The sequence below is a fragment of the Anguilla rostrata genome, chromosome 6, assembly GCF_018555375.3.
Source record: "Anguilla rostrata isolate EN2019 chromosome 6, ASM1855537v3, whole genome shotgun sequence".
NCBI lineage: Eukaryota > Metazoa > Chordata > Actinopteri > Anguilliformes > Anguillidae > Anguilla > Anguilla rostrata.
In genome coordinates this window covers 29,851,214-29,864,603 of record NC_057938.1, presented here as the reverse complement: position 1 = coordinate 29,864,603, position 13,390 = coordinate 29,851,214, and the positions used below count along the sequence as shown (strand labels likewise).

Sequence of the window (13,390 nt, the reverse complement as noted above, 5' to 3'; positions counted from 1 at the left end):
CGATATAAGTATATTATTACATTATCGGCTCCTGTTATTACATTTTTAATGATTTAAAAAAAAAACCCAGCTAATAATGTAATAACCAGCCAATAATGTAATAACTTATTACATTATATGCAAAAAGTTATTACGTTATTGGTTCAGAAAATGTATTACATTATTGGTCAGTTACTACATTATCGACTTTTATTACATTAAGAACAGAAAAATGATTACGTTATTGGCAGTTATTACATTAACGGTAGTTATTACATTATTGGCTGCTACACCCCTAACTAGATTATGTGAGCGGAGTCTCCTTTCTTTTGAGCCTGTGTTTGTGCTCCGCTTCACCTCTCCATGTCCTTTTCCCCACTCCGCTCCAAAATCGCTCTCTGCTCACAAAAAAGAGGTATCACTCAGAATTTGCTCAGTTACTTTTTTTTGTTTTTGTTTTTAAGCATCATTCAACTGGCGCTTTCGTGCTGATTTTCCATCGAGCGCTATCAAAACTAATTTCTCACATATAATCAAACATAATTCACTCACTGCAATTGTGTAGTGAGGTTGATAAAGCCTTTAGGGTGGAGAGGAATGATTGTGGACACTGCATGCGGTCCCAACAAACCACCAAAGCTGCACGTTTTTTGGAGTTGATAAGAGGAGATTGACAGTGCGTAGGCATGTAAAAGTGCGCTCCAAGGAGACGGGAGGGAGGAATGTGCTGAATTTGTTATGACTGGAGAAATTACTTTAAGAAATAAAATTAAAAAACAAATAATAATAATAATATTGCATTGTATTTCTTTAACTATTTATTTCCATTGTGTGTTTTGTCATGCACATTTTAGTGCTTTTCTCAGTGTTCATGTAATATGCCTCAATACATTTTCCTCTCGCCGTTATAACAAAACCGCTATAATTTAGAAATGTAAACATTGAAATTGATTCAACTTTGTAGTTATTTCAAGAAAATAATTTTGCAATATATAGTTTTGTAATCTTTATTAAATTAGGTTGCTGCTGGTGTAAAAAACTATGTTGTAATGCTGGATATGTCTGACGCCACTGGACATCAGCGTGGCGGTAGTAGGTAGTAAAAGTGTGGTCTGATGATACACCCGGCACAGGTTCATGTGGCTGTAATATGTCTGACCTGCCCCGCACGAGCGTTTCCTAAAATAAATTTTTTAGTATTCCAGGGGATGTCGTGTCTCCTTATCGCTCCCAGCTTATGTTCAGGAGATTATTTTCACTAAGTACAATTTAGAGAATTTTGACTAAGTATAGGCTAATAGCTGAAAATGTATTCCACCCTGGTAAGCTTTTCGATTTTTTTTTTCTGCCTTTTATCTAAGTTTATGCAAATCAAACATGCAGGTATGCTTCAACAAAGATGGGGGGAAACTATTCACTTACAAAAAACAATAGAACATGTTAGCCTTGCATTCTATATTTTTTTATTTCATTAACAGCTCATGCTGTAGAGTAGTTCATAATGAAGAAGGAACTGTTTTTTGAATTATAAAAGCATTTTTTGTGTTCATAACTGACTTGTGTCCCTCAGGTAGGGGTGGTGAGGTTCATGCAGTTTGTACTATGCAGTTCAGAGTAAGAATGAGTAGCTATGTTTTGATTTATAAAAACATTCTGCCTATGTTTGAAACTTGATTTGACTTGATTTGTTTACCTCAGTGTTAGTACAAAGCCTGTTATGGCTATATAACATATTGGTCATTGTTTGTTAAATACTGTGATTTTGCTGTTTTTTCACTACACTGGCATGTCTTTTATTGATTAAACTGGTTTATCTAATAGGATAGCCCCTCATTTTTTTCACAAGACTTGTCCCTATCTGAAAATGTCAAGTTTAGGCCTGGATATGATATGAATTAGTTGTTAGGCCTATTATAGTATAAATAATTTTTGCTTAAAAAAAAGGGTTTACTTGAGTATATCTCCAAACCCAAAAGCTCAGGTATATCATCTTACATTACAAGAATAGGTTGTATGGATTAACCACATCATTAAACCATGTCAATTGGACCTACCATTGCTTTACAATGTATAGAAATATCAGCAGAGTACCTGGCAGAAATATGCCTAGCAAACGGAAATTGTTCAATTAGATTGTTTGTTTGTTTTTTTATTTTGATGACAGTGCAATCAATTCAAACAATAACTAACTACGTTTAACAGTAAATAATTGTAGAATACAAATGATATATTATATGCATACTGCACATATAATACTAATTCTATTTTTTGCCATGAACTGAATAATTGGGCTGCAGGCTATTGAAGCAGGTGACAAAAGCCTACAAGAATTAGATTAATCCCAATGCAGTTTGAGAGTGACATAGGGATTTGTATTGCCTGTAAAACAATAGTTATGTTCCAGTAGTTATAATAGTCAGTATAGTTATAGAATATTTTATAGCAGTGTTTAAAAACAACACGTTACTTGTCAGAATAGTGTGAATACTTCTGTTTTGGTTTCACTTCATCCTTGACTGCATGTCATATTTCAGTGCACTTTAATTTTCAACTCCAGAACCATAATGTTCATCATTAAATGGAATTATGGTTTGAAGTGGCTGTTCTACTGACACCTTTTGATTCTGAGGCAAGTTTCTGAAGTATTACAACTGCAATTTAGCATGATTGGTGATGTGTGTGTTTTCAGTAGCTAGTACTGTTTATGACAAATCTAGCGAAATGTAGTCGTGGTTTTCAAATGCAAATCCGGTTTTTATTGTGGGTCAGTATTACATATTTGAGAGTCCACTGCATAACAACAAAAAAAGAAAGAAAATGATCCTACTTTCTGAAGTAAGAAAATAATTCAACAGAGATTAAAGGGGGTGTTTTATGACACCATTTGACGTCATCCAGGTTGAAGAAGTTAGAAAGCAAATTACCTGTTGTTAAACTTAGATTATCATTGATGTCATTGTAAACACAAACTTTAATGTTTTCATATCTCAACAACTGCATTTACAGTGATTATAATAGTAAAAATCAGGAATTTGGGGAATTTTATACAGCTTCTGTGTTAAACTTCACTCACTTCTGGTTTACACCATGCCCACTTCCAATTTATCTGAATACAAATACAAATAATTTTGATGGTTGAACACATACATATACAAATAGTGGCATCTCCCTCCACCCCTAGCCTAGACTATACGCAGTATATAAATGTGTGTTTTTACAGAAATGCATCTATTGCATTTGTTATTTAATAGGTGTATTTAATTGTACAGAAAACGCATTTATTACTTTAGTTTTTACAGCTTAGACAATTTCTAATCGCATGTGTGGGTGAAATGATAGCTAGCCTTTACATAGCTACTTAACTAAATGAATAGGCTACAATTAAATGAAACCAGATTTACTGGATAGTCTTTGAATTTATTTTGAGGAATACAAGTTTTGATTGGGGTTTGGGGCTGCTTCTATTTAATCTCAAAATCACATTTTCAGCATACACAAAGGGCAAGTTACTCACGCTTGCAAGCCTCTGTCTATAAGTCATTAATGAATTAAAACCTGCTAAAGCTAGGCCTGTCGTTAAAAGTATTGACAGTGAGTTTAAATCCTCAATGGCGAGTTGCGAGCCCGCAGCTCCTCGAAGTTGGAGCTCCCAGCTCATTCTCGCCAGTAGTAGGCGAGTAGTACAGGGTTCGTACGGTCATGAAAAACCTGGAAAAGTCATTGAAATTTAAAATGCAATTTCCAGGCCCTGGAAAAGTTATGGAAAATAATGTTTTTTGAAAAGTTTTGGAAAAGTAATGGAAATATAGCTAAAGTTGCATCAAATACAATTGCTAATTAATCCAATCATAAAAATGGTATGTATAGTAATAAAACGTAAATTGGCACGTAACCTTCGCCGTATTTTGGTGGTGAGAGAAGTTAATTCGGTCTGGGTCAGTCTGTTTGCAGGCACGCCCAACAGGCACGCTTCTGCTAATGTAGCAGTTAGTAAACGTAGGCCCCATTGTGCCAACAATATGCCAGGGAAATGCAGCTTCAATAATATATCAGGGCTCGAAATTAACTTTTTTACTTGGTAGCACTGGTGCTCTCAATTTAAAAAAGTTAGGAGCACCCACCAAAATGTAAGGAGCACCAACAATATATGCAATAGATTTTTTATTGATAAAAAACGACAATATAACAGTACGGTTTACAAGTAACAGTTAAACTGTCACGCCTAAAATGTGTCGACTCTTCAAGGAATTGCGTGTTATGCATTCAAACGACAAAGCGCTTCTCGTCACATTAATACCACTAATTAAATCAACCGCCAGTAAACTGCATCGGAGAAATTAGCTGTTTCAACCGGGTCGCTACACAAAACACTACGTTAATGTTTAAAAAAAAAAATGCCGTAATCGTTCGCTTCAAATTTTCAGCTTTCGATAACGCTAATAAATTGAACATAAACTTTTGTCTTCAGGTAACATAAGTAAACGCATTAGCTCTCTGTGTCGCGTGACAGTGGAGTGCTGCAGAAGGGAATGATTGAAGGCTAATATTAACCAATTTAAAATCAGCATTAAAGGTAAGAATGTCAAGCTCACGATTGGTTAGAAGGGTCACCGTCAGCTCACAAGGCACACACTGAGTGTACTAACTAGCGAATGTACAGAGGAAGAGACGTTCGACTGAAAAAAGAAAAAAAAAAAAGGTTGCACCAGAACAATTATTTGCACTCGCACAAATGCTCCCAATTATATTTCGAAGTCGCACAGATTAAATTTTGGGAGCATATGCGACCAAAATGGTCGCAATTTCGAGCCCTGTTTGAGACATTGACAAAATATTAAACTATTCGAATTAAAATATGAAAGAATGTATCTAAGTGTGTCTGTCTGGTGTTTATTTGTTTTAGAGAGGCACCATATGTTTCAGATGCAGACCTAATTTTACTTAGTGTTACAATAAATAATTTTAAATCGTCCCGCTGAGATAAAGTCATTTGTTTTGGTCATGGAAATTCAGTTAAAGGTTGTGGAGAAGTCATGGAAAAGTCATTGAAAATCATTGGTGAAAAAGTGTATGAACCCTGGTAGTAGTAGTACAGGGTTTTTCCTGGCTCCCTCCTCCAGGAAATTTTGAGCAACTTAATTTCCTGCATTCTGGTGAATTTTTATGCACCAATTTTTTGCCTTTTCTGCATCAGTTTATGGTGGAAATGTCTTTATGTAAAGGAATACACAAAATAGGGGGATTCATTTTATGTTCTAAATATTGAGGGGAAGCATCCCCTGCGTCCCCCCAAAATCTATGCGTGTGCACACACGTGCATGTGTACCAGGCCTTCAACTGGCTCAAGCAAACACTTCTTACAAGCAATATATTTTAGGAGTTCTAATAATTATGATTGAAGAAAATGACAATTAAAGTTAAAGCATATTTTATTCAAATAAATAAAGGTGCCCTGTTCAACATTAAATACAACATAAAAGCTAATGTGTTAATTTACACAGTTAACAAACAAGTTGTTTAGAATCAAATCAAATATAACAAGTTATTGTTTTCATTTACAATTCACAGGGGTCCTCTTGCAGTGTAGTTAAACATAAATATAACACAAAAGCCTTTGCTTTCATTTACACATTTCACAACCAGCAAAATGTGGCCCTGTTACAGGGTATTTGAACATTGCATTAAAACCATTTTTTCATCTACACAGTTCACAACCAGAGACAGAACATTTCAGCCTCCTATTTTTCATTTTATAAAACCTCTTCATGCACTCCTTGTAGTCCAAGGCCTCCTGGTCTGGTCCATCGATGGCTACCTTGCAACACACATCCAAGTGCCTCTCCTTTAATCTGTTGCGCAGGGGTGTCTTAACCTTTTTAAAAAACAATGCATGCATTAAGAAACTTTGTATTATTCTGATACAGACATGAATAGTGATAGTGTTCTCAATCATATATTACAATCTTGAGTGCAGAAAATAGCCTCTCCACATCTGCAGTCTGGACAGGGATTGCAGCTGCAAGGCTCAGGGTGGGATACAGCTCAGAGGATTCTGGAGATACAAGCCACAGAGCAAAGTGAGAACAAAGATAAAATTATTATTTAAAACCAATAGACTGTGGTGGTGGTAGTGGTGGTGGTGCAGTTAATGTAACTGATATATAGTATCTTCAGATCAGGACTTCTCACTCTCAGCCTGTAGGAGTCCCACTCAGACACCAGGTCAGACTCCTTAAGTCTTGGGAACTGCTCTGCCAGTGTCCTCATCTCAGCATCCCCATACTGTGCAGAGTTTGTCAGAATCTGTCTGGGAGAGAACACACTGAAGACAGACAAACTGCTGGTGTTTGGGAATCGGCTCTCAATGTTCTCAGTCAGTGCAGTCAGAAACGGCTCCATCACCTGTAGAAGATTTGAACAAATTTCAATAAAACAGTTCTTGAGTCCACATTAACTATTGAAATAGATTCATACTTAAAGTATGTTATATATATACTATAATACTTAGTGTTCTTCAGTCTGGCTTCAGACCAGCATCTGATTGGAGCCATGCCTGCCAGCGGTCCTTGACTATGCTGCTCTCTCTCAGCTGTGTCAGGGATGTCTTCAGCACTGTGACCTGAGGTCAAACATGATGGCTCAACTAGGAATATAATTCAATTAACAGGAAAACCAAGGACTGTGGTATTTATCTCATACCTCCTGCTCCACCTGGGAGAAGAAAAGGTGCCGGTGGATCTTATCATGCACAAGTTGCATTAGGCACAGGGCAGGGGGAAAGAACTGATCCTTTACAAAGAAATACAGTCCTTGAGCTGTTGGCTCATTCCGGGCTTGGACGAGAGGTCTGCAATGAGAGCAGGCAGGATCCGGCGCATCACATCTGTTGCTTCCTTATTTGACTCCCACCTGGTAGTGTTTCCTCACTACAGAATTAATTGATGAGCTTTATAAAGGACAAAAAAGCAAAAGTAAATCTGAGTAATCTAGCACTGAATACTTCTAACCTGCAGTTTAATTTGGGGGGGGGGGGGTTCAAAAAGCCTCTCCATTTCCTTAAGACTGCTGGTCCTGTTGCTGGAGGCTTGGTAGAACCAGAATATTGTTCTAACAGTCCTGGCATATTTGATGAGGTATGGTACTCCCCTCTGCCCCTTAATGCAGTCTGACACAGCCAGATGTGCTGCACAGTGCACGGTTATCAGGCCAGGGAACGAGTCCTTGAGTCTCTTTCCAACTCCAGTTTTTCTCCCTAAAAGAATTCAAAATGATCACTATGACAGTCTCATCAAATACAAAGGTAAAAGCAAAAGAGACAACTCTCCAGTCATTACTGAGGCTCCGTCACTGGTGAAAGAGGCCAGCTTGTTGGTTGGTAGCATCTTGTCATCTCTGATGACTCTCAGTATGGTGCCATACAAAGTTGCAGCATCCCCAGCAGACACTTCACCTGAATGCAGCACTTTGGTTTTTACTACAGTGCTGCCCACTTTGTCAGGTCCCAGAAAACTATATTTTAAAAAATCTATGTTCAGTCGAAGTAATTTTAATCAGAATATACACATCAATTTTATTTAATTGTAGAACGTAGTCTCACCTCACAATAAGACCCAGTTGCTTGGTGACAGAGATGTCAGTGGTCTCATCAACCATTAATCCCCACACTGGGGATTTTGACAACTCTGCTACCAGCTGGTCATCCAAAATCTGGCCAATGGTCTCCACCATTTCATCAATGAAGTGGCTGCTTGTATGTTTGGTGTTGGCACTGACCTAGGGGCAGAAAAGTAATTAGGTTGGCCTACTTGGCAGTAATTATGTGGAGATGTTCAATTTACAATCTTGTAATTAAATGGTTGCAGAATTTACATTCAAACCATCAAAATAAGCACAGCCCAATTGCTTGCATAAGCAAATAATGGGCTCATAGCTGGTGTGGTGGGGCCACTTTTACTTGAGGCATTCATATATTATTTTGAAGCAGCCTTCAAGAGCCCGCTTGTGCAGCTATGGCACGCTGTAGTGTTCTCCCTAAAGACACAACAAAGTAATTATTTTTAAAACAACTATTTTATATTAGTTTTTTTGTAACTTATAGAGTAAAGCTTTTGTGAAAGTGCTACCTTCTCTAATGTATTTCTCCTTTTCTTCTGCCGCTTTATGGATAGCTGTCATTTCATGACGTTTTAAGGTATCCTGTAGTTTGTGGACGGCAGTAAAAGCAGTAAAAGACACTGCACCTAACGAAACGTTGTCAATGATTTTTCGTAATTTCTTGGAAAATACTATTATTGAGGACTTCTGGGCATAGCTAAGCCATATGTTTGCTGATAGACCTAGCTGACATCGTTTCCTGGATCAAAACAGAAGCGAATAGAACAGTATTATTGATACTGTCTCTGTCTCCATCTACTGAACATAGATGAGATTTCATCATTGATATGTAAGTATTACTGCTCTAAATATTTTGGTTATATGCTTTATTTTTTAAATTGAGTGTCTTTAAATAGGTGTTTTATACTGAAGATATTTCACACTGTAATGTAAGTGTTCATTGGTAGCTTTGTAGTTTTTGTGATGCATGCAACAGTGATGACGTGAGTGTTGGAACATTGCCAAAAGTGGTGGACGGTTGAAAATTGTTTTCATGTCCTCCCATGCTCATACAATCTAATTTATTTAACCTTTATTTTACCAGGAGAGTCCCATTGAGACAGAATCTCTTTTACAAGGGAGACCAGGCCAAGTGGGCAGCTCAGTTAAAAGATATTACAAGGAGAACAGCACATTAAAATAAAATACAATACAGTACAAAACAGACACAACGCTTAGGGGTCATACAAAGATACATACACAAACAGAATGACATACATGTAACCAGCATGACATGACGAATTAAATATTAAAATAGGTGCATTTAACAGTTAAGATTTCTGAGATCTTTTTTATAGACAGCCCAGGAAATTAGTGTGCCAAGCTTGAGCTTAACCTACAGCTCATTCCAAGACCGGGGGCCATAATAGAACAGACTCCTCTTGCTGGCTTCTGTCTGCACATTTGGTACCTTGAAATGCAGTCCAATATTAGATCTTAAATTATGTGTACTTTGTGTGGGTAAAAACTTTGAACGTATATATAGGCTATAGGTAACTCTCCAAGAATGGCCTGGTAGATGAATATATGCCAGTCCTGCATCCAGAGACTGTAAAAAATAGGTTGTATCCTACGTATACCAAGGGATGTCCAATTTACTAAGTTATATAAGGTACAATGATGTGTCTTAAAGCCTGCATTTGTAGTATATCTGAGGGCAGCATGATAAAGAGGGTCGAGTTTGAGCAAAGTGGTAAATGATGTCACCGTAATCTAGCTGAGGTAGGAATAAACCTGCAACCAGCCGTTTACGTGAAGACATAGGAAAACATGACTTTAACCTGTATAAAAAGCCCAATGTGAACTTAAGTTTCCTAGCATGAGTTTCAATGTGCTTTTTAAAATTAAAGCTTTTGTCCAACCAAATACCAAGATATTTATAAGTATCAACAATCTCAATAGCTACACCTTCAAGGGTGTTAATAGAGAGAGCTGGAACCTTGACGCTGCTAGGAGCAAATATCTTTGCCTTAGTCTTATATGCATTTAAAAGCAGCTTCAAGTCAATAAGGGCATGCTGCAGTGAAGCGAAATCCAACTGCAAGTTTGCACAAGCAGTCTCAGGAGAAGGGGCACAAGAATATGAAATGGTACTGTGAGTGTTCAGTCTGACTGCAGATATTGTTAATATAGATGATAAAGAGCAGACGACCTAAAATAGATCCTTGGGGAACACCCTTTCTAAGAACAACAGGGTCAGATGTAACATTCCCATGTCTGACAAATTGCATCCGATCACAAAGATAGCTCTGAAACCAATTTGCAGCTTTGTAACCAGTACCAGCCTTCAACAAGGTGTTTATTAGCATGGGATGGTATACTGTGTCAAAGGCCTTAGTAAGGTCTATAAACATGGCCACACAGAATGATTTCTTATCAATGGCTGCTTTTAAGTCATCAATGACTTTCAAAGTTGCAGTCACTGTACTGTTCCTGGATCTAAAACCAGATTGCATGCCATTTAGTATGTTGTGTGAGTCCAGGACCATTTTAAATTGATCAGACACTAAATACTCCAAAACCTTCGCTAATGCAGAAAGGTTTGAGATAGGTGTATAGTTGTTCACATGAATCACCAGCTATCAATAGTGGTGTAACATAAGCTTGTTTCCATGAAACTGGAACTTTATTTGTATAGACTGGAAGGTTGAAAATGTAAGTGACTGGTTTGGCTATAACCTCTGCTATCGGTTTCAATAAAAATGGGCCAAGGCCATCTGGCCTAGCTGCCTTCTTAGGATCAGTGGTCTGCAGAGCATGCAGAACATCGGGCACCAAGAAAGGTGTGAAGTACAAGAAAACATTACATACTGTAGTGTACGGAAATGCATACGAGAGTTAATTATTACACATTTAGGTACTGTACCGCATTGTGAGACAATGTTTTTGCATTATCTTTTAATCTGATATCAATGTTTCATCTTAAACCTTCGTAAGAGTCCCATTTATATGCTTTATAATGGACAAAAAGCATTTTATTAATTGAGAGATTTTAGATATGTTTCTGGACCCGTAGATATTTTAGACCACTGCACTTAAATGATGTAGCAGCAAGTTTCTTGAGTCAAAACAGTTGATTTGTAGTGAAATACTTGAATATGTTGTGATTTACACCAATGCATAATTTAGACATTTTTGATAGATTTGGAGGCGCTGGGTACACTGCTTAGTTTTTGCTTTATAAATCTTTAGTAGTTCTACATATAATCTACTTAGATTTTATGAACTTGTGGTCAATGAGTTTTTGATCCAGGACATGTATAGTTTAATCTGCGGTAAATATACCAATCTCTCAGTATTTCATTGCAAACGAAAGAGCAAATTCATTTTGATTTTTTGCCTAGACAATAGCATTTGTGGCACTTTATTTCTTCCAAAATTATGAATATAAACTGATCTAAGTTAGTATTGTAAATGGTACAAATGTCTTGCTTCATTTAAGCCTTTTTTCAAGTCTCTGTGGTGTTCACATCTGGAGTTATAAAGCTTTAAATAGGGTACCCCCTAAGTGGGCAAGGATTGGTCAGATTCGGCATGTTCACTAAGAGGTTAACCTCTTAGCGCACAGCCCCTAGTGGTGGGCACGCCCGCGTGCCTAGATTACTAAAGTCAAACATTCGGTGCTACTGCAACCAACGTGTGAGATGAAAACAGAAACGCGTTGTTTCAGTTTCATTAGTAGACGATACATGACAACTATGCCGAAAACGGAGTTTCGCAGCCCCACCATTGTCGCTCCGGTCGTTCATTTAACACGCACCCCCTCCCTGCAGTCTCATCTAAAAAACACCCCCCACCCTTGACATAATGGACAATATTGTCTATCCTGGCATTAATAAAAATATTCTTTCACCACTAAAAAATCGTATTCCGTCATAGCAACAAGATAAACCCGACAATAGCCCTAAGATATGCCTATACAGCAGTGAAAACGCTGCTCACTGAATAACGAAATAAACGAGAAAAAGTTTTTAAAAAGGATACCATGTCATTTTACAGTCAATATCTGGGACTAAATATTGAATAAATATAAAAGCTGTTGGTTTTACGTGTAGAGATGTCCCTTTTGAGATTGCGTGGTCATATATTGTCTTGGACAATCCGTTTGGGAAATATAGGCGCATCTGTGACGCCTGGGTATCTTCCAAAATAGCTGTGCGTAACACCACACCTGTTGTTTACGGCGTCGTCGCCCTTTTTAGTACAGTCTGACTTTATTTACAATTCATTTATTCAGTAGGCGAGAGTATAAGCTTTCTAACGAAGTATAGCATGTCTAATTCTGCTTTTGGAATGGCGTTTTATAGGTCAGCGTAACAGAAAATATTATTAGCATCAAATTCACTTACGCACTCACTCTGTTAGCAGACAAATACGATGCACCTAACGAAACGTGTTCAAGGATATTTCGTAATTTCTTGGAAAATACTATTATTATTGAGGACTTCTGAACATAGCTAAGCCATATGTTTGCTGATAGACCTAGCTGACATCGTTTTCTGGAGCAAAACAGAAGCGAATAGAACAATATCATTGATACTGTCTCTGTCTCTATCTACTGAACATAGAGGAGATTTCATCATTGCTATGTAAGTATTACCGTTCAAAATATTTCGGTTATATACGTTATTTTTGAAATTGAGTATCTTTAAATAGGTTAGTGGTGTTATATAATGTAAATATTTCACACTGTAATGTAAGCGTTAGACGGAAGTGTAATAGTTTTTGTGAAGCATGCAACAGTGATGACGTCAGAGCTGGAACATTGCCAAAACGTGGTGGATGGGTGAAAATTGTTTTCATGTTGTCTCATCCCCATACAAGAAAACATACGAGAGTACAGAGTATAGAAATACACACGAGTTAATTATTACACATTTAGGTACTGTACCGCATTGTGTGACAATGTTTTTGCATTATTTTTTTAATCTGATAGCAATGTTTCATCTTAAACCCTCATAAGGGGCTCATTTATATGCTTTATAATGGACAAAAAACATTTTATTCAATTTTGGAGAGATTTTGGATATGTTTCTGGACACCTAGCTATTTTAGACCACTGTACTGACTGAAAGCTTGTAATTCCCATTTAAAAATTATGCAACAGTGATTTTCTTGAGTCAAAACAGTTGATTTGTAGTGAAATACATGGATATGTTATGATTTACAGCAATGCATAATTTAGACATTTTGGATAGATTTGGAGATGCTGGGTACTCTGCTTAGTTTTTTCTTCGTACATCTATAGTAGTTCTACATATCCACCCTTTTTTTGACCTAGCACATGTATAGTTTAACCTCCTGCATATATTCAATCTCGCAGTATTTCATTGCAAACTTAAAAAGTGCAAATTTATTTAGGATTTTTTGTCAAAACAATTGCATTTGTGGCACTTTATTTCTTCCAAAATTATGAATATAAACTAATTTGTGTCAGTATTGTAAATTGTACAAATGTCTTGCTTCATTTAAGCCTATTTAGCCAAGTCTCTGTGGTGTTCACGTCTGGAGTTATAAAGCTTTAAATAGGGTACCCCCTAAATGGGCAAGGATTGGCAAAATTTGGCTTGTGCCTTAAGAGGTTAAAGAGGATTGTTGTTCACCTGCAATCTTTACCCCAACAAAAAGATGTGTTCCTTTATCAAGAATTTTCACATGATTCCCTTTTGATGTGAAGTATGTCACTTCTAAACGCGAGTGCTTTTAGGTTTGACACAACCTGTCCATTCTGTTTGGATATTCACTTGAAGTCATCTTG

At 37.1% G+C, this 13,390-nt stretch overlaps 1 protein-coding gene and 1 long non-coding RNA gene across 4 annotated transcripts in view; one reads left to right on the top strand and one right to left on the bottom strand.

The window, feature by feature from the left end:
* Positions 1–13,390, top strand: part of mcm3 (minichromosome maintenance complex component 3) — a 111,418-nt gene that overhangs the window by 54,794 nt on the left and 43,234 nt on the right. The gene's annotated exons all lie outside the window — the stretch shown is intronic.
* On the bottom strand, positions 5,391–11,179 carry LOC135257888 (uncharacterized). Its single transcript, XR_010330799.1, has 3 exons — positions 6,484–11,179; positions 5,940–6,381; positions 5,391–5,851 (listed from the first exon to the last, which is right to left on the bottom strand). It is a non-coding gene; the product is annotated as an uncharacterized LOC135257888 (long non-coding RNA).